This window comes from Chironomus tepperi, unplaced genomic scaffold (assembly GCF_022539635.2).
Source record: "Chironomus tepperi strain 1889 unplaced genomic scaffold, CSIRO-AGI_Ctep_v1 contig_456, whole genome shotgun sequence".
NCBI lineage: Eukaryota > Metazoa > Arthropoda > Insecta > Diptera > Chironomidae > Chironomus > Chironomus tepperi.
In genome coordinates, this window is record NW_027226578.1 from 699,677 (window position 1) to 713,402 (window position 13,726).

A 13,726-nucleotide genomic window follows, 5' to 3' on the forward strand; every position below is an offset into this window, starting at 1 on the left:
ATTTGTGGAATTAAGTAACTATCTTAATGAATATTAACTGTAAATTCTAAATGGAATTAGTTGGTGCCAGACGGTGACAGTTAAATTGAACTAAAGCGATTCTAATTTGGGAAATGGAAGTTGAAAATATGGTAGATGGTCAGTTTGTCAATGACGTCATCTGGGGAGGATAATGGAAGGTTTTGGAAGTCAATGCTTTGTCCTGGAACTAGGAGCGCATTCAGGGAAGGAGAAGGGACTTGATTTGAGGTCAAACCCCACCCGTCTTCTTGTCAGCTAGCAGTCAATCCTCTTGCTGCATTGGGATATTCCCAAAGCTCCAATCTAAGGCTTTCCTTAGGTCATACGCCACCGATCCCCTTTCTGGTTGGGAGTCAACCCAGAGTGGAACCAAGAGAGACTTTAAGTGCATTGAGCATGGGCCTGCCTCCCCCCATTTTGAGTTACCTAAAATCCTCAATCTTAGCTTCCCTTACATCCACACATCACAAAGTCTATAAAAGCCTCTCACATCAATCCACCCCAACCCCTCATCCTCCACCCAACGATTAGACGACATCTGTGTACGACCATTTATGTCATTTGTACAGAACAGGCGATAACTCGGTCAGTCAACTAAAACTTTTCAGTTCCATTGACTTATCAAATTGACAAAAAAATTACTCGAAATGGAAATAAAAAAAAACTTCATCAAATAACAATAATGCTTCCTTTATTGTACAATTTCTGTTTCTACGACCAACCAAAAAAAATTGTATAGATAAGAAGCAGAAGAGAATCGAACATACACACAAAATGTGGTGTGGTGTGAGAGAATCATCGAGAGAAATCAGCATTGAAGCATGTTTGAGAAAGTTAATGGCTCCAAAAATTGATGTATTAGGGCACTTTCGCATTTATATTTGCTTTTTCGCACAATTAAACACACATTGATTTATGCCTTCTGCCCGAAAAATAATGTATATATATAGACACGTATATATGCTTGTTATGGAGATTCCTCGTTCCCTTTACGCCACTCAACCTACTCAATTACGAACTGCTACTTTTTTCCCAATATTTTTTTTTTCTTTGGCATTTTCCTTATTCTCCGTTGTATTTATGTCGATGATTTTCTTCTTTTTGGGTGCAATTATGTTAGAGCATTGACAGGTTGCTTGAGTCCTTGTTCTGTCTGTTTTGTAAATGTCTTGAGCATTGTGAGAATCCTTGTCATATCGAAAGCACTCTATGAAATTGAGAGATTGGGCTTCAAATGGGAATCGAACCTACGTACTCATTAAGTGAAACATATTACCAATCTGTTAATACTCGACAACAGAGACGTTACTCTTGCACATTCGTATATATTTGGTTCAACATTCCAGATTTCATTCTGATATGACACCACAGTTGACTGCGACTATCGAGTTGACTTGTTGGATGTTCATCAATTAGTTGACCTGAACTTGACTCTTTGTATGGATGCATCCCATTTGTGGCCTAGGAACATCATCATGAAGCTACGATGAATCTACATAGCTTTACATCGACCGAAACCAGCCTAGTGTTGGATTTCAGGTCAAATGTTGAAAAGAGAGCAATCTTGTGGTCAGTATAATTAGAATCAAGCATAATCCGTTTGCAGTTTTACTGATAGTTGTCGGTTGTTGGCCGTTCTACCTGAAATTATAGCATCTACTTAGCTGTCTTTCTCAACTCCTGCTTAGCCTGTCATTTTCTGAGTAAGTCTACATATCTCCTAGTAATTCCATATATTAATCTACCTGCCAATCAATCTGTCAGACTGTCTACAACTGTAAATCTGTCATAAATGCGCGTTATCAAATTCTTATGCAATTGAGTATTTCTTACTTGATTCAATTTTTTTAGTAGTTCCTTGTATGTTGATGCTTTTACTCTTCGCTCATTCCCTTAAATTGCGTGTGTCTTTATTTGTGCTTCAAAAAGGTACGAAGAAAGCAATCAGTAGCCCGTTTTCATTTGTTGATTTATGGAGCTTACTCATGTCTTAACTTTTTTCCTTCTTCCTTTCATCTTTCTCGTTGCTCGTTTTCCAATTCCTCCTGTATAACTTTTAAATTGCTACTTTAAAGTTACCTTGAAAGGAACAAGAGGAATTCTTTTGAGTTAATTATTGCCAATAGAAAATTTAATTGCTTGGAAATTTTCAGCTTTTGATTTTTTATAATCCTCGTAAAAATTTCTTTTATGACTCAAAAGGTGCCTCTATGTAATTTTTTTTTTGTGAGCTGAGAACGATTTTTGGGGATTTTTGTAGGGATTAAGGTTAATTTTTATGAGAAAGATTCATATTTTCTGTGTAAATTATACAGAAGGTAAATTTAAGAAAAAAATGATGAAAATTTTATAAAGGTTTTTATTTTTATTTTGTATTTATAGAAGTTGGATGTTGTAGATTATGTAACGCTTAATATGAATGAAGTAGCTAAGTACCGAGTTGCATTTTGTAAATGAGAATCTACCAGAATGATTCTGACAAATGGACAAAAACCCGTTACAACTAGACATTAGCTTGGCCTAACTAGTTATAACGCATTTTCAACCACTTGGGATCTTATATGACAGAGTGACTAGCCACTAGGCCGAGAAATGAATTGACCAAGCCAACTTCAAGACCAGATGTTAGCCATGAAGATCAAGTTTATCTTTTATACAGGGACGAAACCTTCAAAATTGCTAAAAGAAGGGATGACAACCCGCTCTCTACCAGCCCTACTTGAATATGACATGCTCTCCTTCTTCTTACTACTAATTTGGTCGAAGCGAATTCGATTGCATTGTATTTATGACAATCCAGAAGTTCATATGGAACAACTCATTTTCAGATTCAAAATGAAGTAAGACTAGGTTAAGACATCAAACTACGCATACCTGGAAGGAGAGGAAATAGTCAACCTCCCTCTTTTTCAACTCAAACTCAAAGGATATCAATAGACCACATTTCAGTACATATTAAGTAAAATCGAATGAACCCATATTAAATCCACATCTCAGTAGCCTTGATTCAAAAATTTAAAGTCAACCCATTTTTTGCAAAAATAAATCCAAGCTTTAACAAAAAATCAAATATTTTCCAGCATCAACAATTTATGAGGTGAGTAGTAACATTATCTCCAACAATATTTCATACTTTGATGTGTCTAACCTTGAAAATCATAAAAAATTCATCAAATATTCCCAATCCGGTCTGACAAGTTATTTTTCATCAGTTCCTAAACTTTTTTGATATCAACATTCCATAAAACATTAAAATTCATCCTTTAACTTGTCTTAATGCGACATAATTCTATACATTCCCCATCTCAAAATTAATATTTAATTTGTTATTGACTCATAAACGATTTGAGTAAATAACTGACATTGACCTTTTCAGATTCGTTTAACTCAGTGGGGATCAGAGATGTATTTAGGGGGGAAGGGTGTATTCAAGGGGTGAGGGGATATTCAGAGTGAAGGAGGCTTTTAGGGATCTAAATCCATATTTTGGAAAATTCAATTTCTTTAGGTTCTTGATAAAATTAACCCAAAATCCATCCTAAATGTTTAAGAGACATCTCATATTGAGGAATGAAAGCAGCGTGGACCCTAAGTACACCCCTGGCCAAATGGAAATTCGTCCTTAATTTCGAAAAAAGGTTGACTGTTGACTGTTTATTTCGTCATGACTCGCATACCAAAAGGCACCACAACCTTCCTTTTTTTAATCTCTATAATAATATTAGATGGAATTTTTTTTTCGGTCTTGAAACACGTGAGGAATTCCTTTGATTACTTTGCGTTGACAAAAAAAAATGAAAATAAAATTACCTTCGCTCATTTGATCTTTTATTAAATTGCTTCTGTAATTATTACGGTCAATTTAATTTGGAATTAAATTCGAGAGAAGAAAAAAATTAATGTCAAATTGGATTTGGAGATCAAAGTGAGTGGGTGGCATTTACTTGAGGTGGATTTGATGGAAGTTTTGGAAATTTGAGGGCATTTTTGTAATGTCATTTAATTTATTTGGAATGAGAAAAGGCTGATGAATGCCTAAATAGTACAGATCGGTTAGTCGATCGTAAATCCAATTCCAGGACGACGTAACTTAATTTTGGCACCATGCCATACTCACGCCGGCTTGGAGTTGAATCTTGGATCAATTAACCGGCTTGTGTTATTTGAATTAGTAACCCGGAAGACACACGACATAGAAATGGCTAAAATTCTGGCCTTATGCCTGCGAGACTCTGACTCAAGGTCAGATTTGATCAAATCTGACCTCAGACCCGAGTCAAGTTGGCATGGAGCTGTATTTTCAGACAATTCTACGCCATGTACTATTCAAACTTGTAAGACTGATTGTTGGGACAGTTTGATGATGGGTTCAGATAATAATAAGTAATTGACAGAGAAATATTCAAGCTTTAAGGCTAAATTGCTTCTACAAATTAAGGATTAATAGGCAAACAACCTGAAATCCTGCCTGAATCTAATTACAAAATTACGGAAAATCGCTTGTAAATGACTAAGAGAACGTTGAGAATTTAGGTAACTTCAAAAAACTTTTCTAGATTCCTCCTTCTGCAAGGCTTGCCTGAATAGCATTAGTTGGTTAATTGATATCAAATCCGGCAACAGGCGGCCATCAGGCACCAGTTAGGAAAGCTACGATGGCAAATTTAAATCGAATCCGGCACCAAATCAGAATCATACTCGACTAAACCATTTGTGCTATTAGGGTAAGTACCAAATATGTTACGTAATTTACCAACATACCCCCAATATATGTATCTAATTCCTCATTATCCCAACCATATTTATGTCAATCATTCCACTTCATTTCAAATCCACATTCGTATTTCTTTTGAAATCATAATCAATTTTTTTCTATTGTCCCAAAAGCCTCTCATCCATCCATCCATACATCTACGAAACAAAAAAATAGGACTAAAATTAAGCAAGCATAAGTAATCCCCCAGCGATTACATTAGAACTTGTAATGAAGCACGAAAAAATTTTTTAAGCTTCAATTTTACTTCCAATATACTCACATTCATCCATACGTATCACAATCAAATCTCTTACTTCCTCTCATTTCACTTCCTTATTTATTCATATCGAATAACTTTTATTAATTCACTCATTCATGAAAAATCGTAAGATTCTAATCTGTACGTTATCTATCGACTCGAGTCGAATTGAGTCCCAAGAACATAAGGAAAAAAGTTTCGGTTGTGGATGTTGGCAAGAAGAAGTAGCAAATTATGTATGAAAAAAAGGTAGAAAATACACATAAAAATATTTTGAGGTATATTTGCCATACAGAACACAATGTGCTCGCATAAATGCGTAATGATTAGGTCTTACTACTTCTTTTCTTCCTTTAATTTATTGAGCGTATATTTATTTCATGATTAATTTTATTAGTTTCCACCATCCATAAAATATAAATGGGCAAGAGGCATGAAATGCGTTCAACTGTAGCCACCTTGATGCTCAAAATCTCAAATGATTTCGGGTTTTTTTTTTCTCCCTTCAATGAATTTTGGGAAAGGGGGATTGTTCGTAAATGACGTTTTACTTTTTAAACTTAGGATTTAAGGAATTGATGAATTCAGATGGTACTCTACTTAGAATTGGGAATTGTCAAGCATTAGTCAGTGATAAAGCTACTTTGAGTGTTATTTATCGAAGGTCATGGTTCACAGTTGATCTGAACGGTCAGCAAAGTAACCGGAACAACACAAATCAGTTAATGGATCAATAATCCGACCTTAACCAGCGTGACTCTGACTTGATGCTGTGTTTGACTCTACCATAATACCGCATCAAACTGAATATGGTACTATACCATAGTCACGTCGAATCTAAATCAAATGCGACACTAGGCTGGTGTACCTCTGACTCGTTGCTGTAGGGAAGGACTCTGACTTGGTTCAGTCATGGTTTGACTCTCCAGACTGTATAACTCATCGTTGCGGCTCCATGCCAGAGTCCCGCTTGCACCATGCTAGAGTTCTGGATTCAAACCGAATACGACTACATACCCGAGTTACGTCATATGATGCCAGATTATGGTACAAAACAAGCAGCTTCAAAGATGAACATCATTAAAGCACAACCCTTCCCAAGATGTATCAAGAAACTCAATGTATCTTCGACGCAAAATCACTTTTAATTAAAGTTTTTTTTTTGGAGATTTAAGGGATCTAATCAAAAGATAAATGCACACGATTCTTACGTCCATTCACGTCATTCGTCGTCGATGAAGAAAAAAAAAAATATTTTATGACATTTCCTTGGGAAAGTTTTGTCAATTTTCATTCAATTTTTATGACTTTTTGTGTTGTAGCTTGAAGATGGATGTAAAAAATAAGTGTTGGAACTGAAAAAAAAAATGTGAGATTGAAGCTGAATGCTTCAAGTGTTTGAGAGGTTTGGAGATTTTGATGATTTTTAACGATTTATCATGAGATTGTGGGGGTTTAGGATGCATGGATGTGTTTATGAGTGTTTTAAGGATGTAGTTTGAAGGTATGACACATGTAGTGGGTCAGATGTTGTGTTATTGAAGGGATGACGTATATAATGGGTCATATGGTGAGTTATATGGGAGGTTAAAGCATACTAAAGAATAGTCTACTGAAATAAGTATTCTAAAGGGTCTAAATCAGTGTATAGCTCAGGGTATGGTCAGAATACCAAGCAATCAGAGCTGGAATCAGAGTCAAGTATATTTTTTCATACAAAATCCGAGTAAACTTAGAGCTCAGCCTCTAATTCTAGATCTTATCCTGTCAGAGAGTAAAGTGAGAGGATATGGACGAAATGACTCCCAAGACCCAGCACCTTCTTTCCCCTTGACTGCCCAGTATTAATTTGACTGGGAACAACCTCAATTCCATCCAATTTTCATTACCAAATTCGTACAATATTCTTCGACTTTATTGGCATCATGCTTTCATCCCATAAAAATTTTTGTACATTCAAGATCAAGCATTAAATAATAAAAATCTGATAAAATCATTTCAAATCTCCCCAAAAACCAAATCGCCCTCTTTCAATTGTGTCTACATTCGATTCCTTCATTCATTTTCTTTTATTTATTGCATCAAATAAATTTTATTAGATTTGCGCGGTATTTTTCTCGTTGAGAAATCATTCTCGTGAGGGTTAACTGCAAAAAGTGATATGCCATGTTATATGTTCACAATAAATACATACTGTAAGTCTTCCCCCATTCCTTATGCCACTCAATATGACAGTATTAAACGGGGTCAAATGAGATTCGATTCACATGACTGCACTTTACTTCTCAACTACCAATTCATATACATTAAATATAATAGTCGTAGGAGAAGCTACACATATAATTTTTTTGTCTCTCTCTCTCTCTGGATGTGCTGTGATTTTAGGGATAGATGTGATGTTTAGTGACAGTTTGACAGGGGAATTGATTTTTTTTTGGAAGTTAACTTTTTAAGGATGTTGATGGCGTCAAAGCAAGAGTTCCTGTCATCAAAGAGCTTCCATTCTATTTTGGAAATGCTGGATGTCATCCATGTTGATGATATTCTTGATAGAAATCGAAACAATTGATATCGAGCCACATATTAGCGATTCTGTCAATCCGATAGTAAGGCTTCTGTGGCCATGTGGTTAGGGAACAGACCAAATATTCACTTATGAGGACATATGTTCGATTCCCATCAGAGACGAACCAAGGGCAGTATAACTTGTGTTTCTGTCCAAGCATTAATATTGAGCTACCTTGGTGACTTAAATCCTTAATCATGGAAAATAATGAAGCTTGTGTTCTAGACAACTAGGTACTTATTTAGATCCTTTGAAAAATAAGTAGTAAGTCCTGACTAAAGCTGCACTTCCGCTAACTAGACTAACAGCTCTTCCCAGATGAAGAATTAAGGAAAAAAGATTAAAGTCAGAGATAAAGCAACCAAAGATGAAGCATGAACCATTCCCAGAAAAATGTAAATCCCTCATTCATCCAAGACAAGCATGCACTTCCTGTGATTCAACAGTAAACAAGATAACAATCAGTCAACGATGCCATAACAACGCTGCATAGCTACCACTTAATTTCAGCTTCATTACTTACAGTTCTCTTCATCCTGTAATAAATAGATGAAAAAAGAGAGAGAGAGATGAAAGTGGATGGGAATGAAAGGACATGAATGGCAATAATAAACGTTTCATATTGTTTTTCATTCTTGAGGGGATATAAAAAAATATAAAATGAATTTTGGAGTTAAGAAATATTTCTGTGCCTTTTATCCTTAAAAGAATTGACGACAATAATATTGACAGCGATGAGATTGAGATTTTTATTTCTGTTGCTTACTTGCCTTTGTAAAGATTCTCTTTTTTTATTGGATGTTCTATTAAATAGGATTTCGATTCAAGTTACTTTACTCAACTTTCATTTCATTTCTCATGTTGTTTGTTGTGTCTTTAAAAAGGAAAGGAAGCGGATAAGAAATAAGAAAATCCCTTATTATTATTGTTTCCATAGCTATTTATTTTTGTGCTGATTCTGTTAGCGCTTATAGAAATTTTTTTTATGAAAAGGGGCAAATTTTCGTCTATTTCCTTATTTCTCGCTGTTAAGGGTTCGTGTTTTTAAGAGTCAAGATGAGTCAAACACAAATATATAGAGGAATAAGATGATGAAAATTCTTTGAATTGGATTGCAAAGCTGGATTTGAAAATATTAGTGTGTGATAAGAATGGAGATTTTGATCAGGAAATCATTATTAAGTACATATTTTTATTTTTATAAGAATATTTGAGAATCTCTTTAGAAATTTGGAGGGTTCTTGGGGTAGTCATCTCAACATGATGCTATTAAAATTGGGAGTCTTATTTGATTTTGCTACTTCCTTGGGAGGATTGAAGGTAGATGCATTAAACAATTACAAGAACATGCTTACCTTATTTTCACCTGATTGCCACATATAGTCAACGTCTGAAATCTCTATTAGGTTCATCTTAAATTGCAGGATGAACTATAAGGTACAGCCCAAAACTGCCTGAGCATTTGAAATTGCAGGAAATATAAAGTAACCGTTCTTGATCGAACCTATATCTCTATCCTTTGGCTAAAACTTCCTTGTTTGGCTATTTCTTCCTTGTTCGCCTATTCCTTCTTTGTTCGACAACTCTAAATATTAGATGAAGTAGAGCTAGGGATAGATCTTTTAATACTAGCTCTCTGTGAGTTACAGTACCAAGCACTTGATTCGTATACCAAGTTATGACAATTGAATATCAAATCAAACTTGCTCACTAGCTTCCTTAGTGTTAGGAGTTCATTCTTTTGATTCTCGAAGTGTAAAGCTTAAAGTCGACTCTGATTTTGTATTTAGAAGTCGACTAGAATTTACTCAGAGTCGACTTCGAGCTATGCTGATTCCTATAAAACATAAAATTCCTTACATGGAAAGATTCGAACATTCAGGTTTAATTAAAAAAATCCCCAATTAATGCTCAACTCTACAAAAATCTAACAATCCCCGCAGGAATTCCTGACAAAATCCAATTGCAAATCTTATGCATCATAAAATACACCAGGAAATTAACTCAGCAAATTTGTCACAATCCAATATATAACAAGTATAATCGAAGTATATATTTCATCCACAAACACTGACCGTCGTTCGTAAAATAATCATCCCTAGATGCACACACACACACACGCCACTTAATCATTTCACTTCCTTTTTTTTTCTTCTCGCTTCACAGCATTGGATATTGCATTCATCGGTGAGAACAAAACACAAAAAATGATCACGAACCAAGTGTATAAAACTGAATAAAAAAGTAGGGAAGAAATGCTTGTAAGCAGAAAGTCTCGTTAACATTATTGACTTGTTTATTGATATCATACGTTTTTGCAATACATTTTTTTCTCCTTCTCTTCCTTTTATTTCATTTCCGTGCTCATACTTGCCTATTTCCTGAACAATATGTATTTATAGAAAAATTCTGTGGGTTTTTTGTATGTATTTATACAATCAGTTCTATCGTGTGTTGCAGAGTTGGCATGTCGGTACTAGGTAGTGCTAAGAACATCGTCTACCGATGGGACAGCTGCCATCATTGGGTGCCGACTGCTGGGAACAACGACCGTCGATGGGAGCCGGTCTCCTGGGTACAACTGCCATTGTTTAGCGCCGGCCACCGATGACAACTCCATCGTTGGGCGCCTGCTGTCAAAAGACAGAAGGTAGCGATGGACAACTGTTTCCAACTCTGGTCCGCTCACACTCGAAAGTTGGAACGATTTTTCCCAATTTGTGGTCGAAATTTATTTGCATTTTTTGTGTGTGTGTGTGAGTGTTTGTTCCGCTTTTGCCTTTTATATTCAGTGCGTGTTACATAAAAATGCTATATTTCTATTGAAGTCTAACTATATTGCGGCATCAGATTCACATATATAAAGAGTAAGGGTTAGACACTTTAGTGTGCAGTATTGTTCGCATAATACGTACAGTGAGAGTGCTGTACTTACTTTACATATCATACAAGAACAGTAAGGCAACTAAGTAAGGCTGGACACTGCAGTGACTTACTATAGTGGAGTGAGTACAGTACAGTCCTTACTACAATAGAGTGAGTACAGTACAGTGCAGTGAGCATTGTGAGTATAGTACAGTGATTAGAGTAAAGTATTGTATTTGTGTGCTGTATAGCCTCCTACTGTGGCTGTTGTCTCCAGTGACCATCGCCAATAATCGGTTGCTATTCTCGCTGTCCAACTACAGTACTGTAGAGCACTTGGAATATTGTATTTGCTGATCTTAATGTCCTTGTATGATAAGAACAGTGCGTACAGAACTGTACTGCTGGAGAGTCTAACCCTTGACAAAGTGGGGGCCTGAAGAGCAATTAAGTGAAAGAGAACGGCACAGCCCATAGAAAATGCCAATAAATTTATATAAAAAAAAATCTTGGCTCTTTTTACATTCACCATACTGTGTTCCTTCCATTGGTAAAGTCAAAAGTTTATTGCATGTCAATTAAAGTACATTTATATCTGCTGGCATAACGATTTCATTTCCCATTACAATTTCTCTCTTTTTTTGCGGGGGAGGTACATAAAAAATATAAAAATCGACTCCTTTTTTTTCAATTTGAAGCTTGAAATGTCCCTCGTGCCGTAATGCCGCGTCATTTCTAATCAGTAAATCGCACAATAAAATTCATTTGAAATTTGAATTCGCGCTTCTTTTTGCATGAGAAAACTGTTTTGATACTTGAAATCAATATAAAGAGATGATGTTGAGGATGGAGACATGACAGAAAATATTCCTCCTTCCTAAACTTCCGGGTGGCAGGACGGAAGTTGATCAAAATTGTATGAGTTCAGTTCTTTTAAGATATAATGAGATGGAAAAATAGTATTAATCATTTATGAGCATTTAAAACGTCGATTCCGAGACTTGTCATTGCTTTCTTTTGGCTGAATTGTCGTTTGAGGAAGCGGATGGTCTTTAATAATTCATACTGAACGGACTCCCGAGTTGTAACAGGAATTACAGATTTACATTGAAGAGGAACATGACTTTGAGTTCTGGAAGAGATTAGTTACGGCTCTTGACATTATGGAGGGGACTGAGGTCAAATTTGGAGGTTGGGAGGGTTTTGACCCTCTCATTGAGAGGAACATGGCTTTGAGTTCAGGAAGACATAATTTTCGGCTCTTTACATCGTGTAAGAGCCTTAATCGTATTCGGGGATTAAGGGAAGGGGAAGGTTGGGGGTCAAAACCCTCCCAGCCCTGAACACACCCCTCGATCCTATATCATGTGAAGAGCCAAAGACAATCCAATCCCAAACCAAATTCTTGATCTCAGTCTCACATCTCCCAAAATTGTCATGTCCTACCAAAAACAATAATTACCCCCTCATATGCTGCTCGGATATTAGATGACTCATCACCCTTCAGTCAACAGTCATGAAAAATGATATCCAAAATATGATCCCTAAAGAGACATCTTATCCAAAAAGCTAATGAGCAGTTTGATTTAAGCACTGAAACCCGACCACTGTCATAAAAAATCCTCTCAGCTCATTAAGCATCTTAGAAAGTCATCAACACTCATTACACACAGAACATGGAAGTTTAATGACCTCCTTCATTTCATTCTCAAATTTCATTCCATCACTACCAGCCAAAACAATCATAGCTGTATACTCACGAGATACTGGTTGTGTACGAATGTGTTTGCATACTTACGCATATGAAAAGAAATACACAGTCATTCATGAGATGATGATATGCGATAGCTTGTGACATATTCAAGCAATATAAAGGGAGAAATTGGAAGTGAAAAGGATATACGATGGGATGGGGGTAAAAAAATGACAAAAGTGATGTCGAAATGAAATTGCCATTTTTCTTCTATAATTTAAATACTTTGTCATCTCATGCTGCTACTACTGATGCTGTTTGGTTGGTATGACACTTCATTTCATATCTCACATTCTCATCCTATTCACAGCAACCAGAATAAAATAGAAACGACAAGAGACAACGAATTTTTTTTACAACACGCGCCACGCCGTTTACATTTCATTGCTGCCGTGCTATCGTATCTTATCACATCTGACACTTTATATTTTTTTTTTGTTACTTCTTCCTTCATGTCTTTACATCTACTGCGACTTTACCAAACCAATATTCCAACCGCTTTTCGCAATAACTTATATCCACATATACATGAACTGGAGGGGCCAACGAGAGGAATAAAAAAAAAAATTGCACAAGAGGCTGACGATAAATCATTTAGTGATGTATGTGCTTCCTGGATGTAAAATGATGAGGACATAGTAGAAGGAAATGGATTGCGGTATGAAAAAGTTCTTTTCTTTTTGTTCCTTTTTTGGTGTCTCTTCTACATAACACACAATGCCTTTTGATAAAATGCAGAGTATATTTTTAAGTGCAGCATAAGCTGAGGTGAAGACTGGTATAATGTGATTTTGTCAGGTTGACCTTTGATATTTTTTGCAGGTATTTGTGACATTTATAGGTTGAGAAAGGTTGTGGATTTAATAATAAAATTTTGGAAAATGTTCTGTTGACGTGAGGGATTTGCTGATGCTTTAATTGTAAGCTCTTCATTATTCTTCGAAATGTCAGGAGGATTAGCATGATATGATTAAAATTTAATTATTGCTTCACAGTGAACTTGAACTTTTTGTAAGGCAGTCATGCATATAGGCAGTTCAGGTTTCAGGCATTTGGGTAGGCAAGTAGGTACTGACAATTTTAGTCATTAACTGACAGTCACAGGAAGTTTTAAGCAGTCATTGGCTGAGACAGGTAATCAGAGACAATTAAAGCAAGAAACAGGTAATTACAGGCAAAAACAACTGAGAGCAATCACAAGAAGTCACGGATAGTTACAGGATATCACAGACAAGCATAAACATGATGACAAAAAATTCAGTACGAAGTCAATGGTACTCAAAGACAATCACAGACAGCAAGATGGAATCACAGGCATTCACAGGTAGATACAGGTTGTCACAGGTAATCACAGACTATTACTGACTGTCACAAGTAGTTTCAAGTAGTCGCAAACAACAACAGGAAGTCATAGGAATTCAAAGTCAGTCACAAACCGTCAAAGGCAATCTCAGGTAGTCACAAAAATCACAATTATTAATAAACTGTCATAGACAGTTACATGTG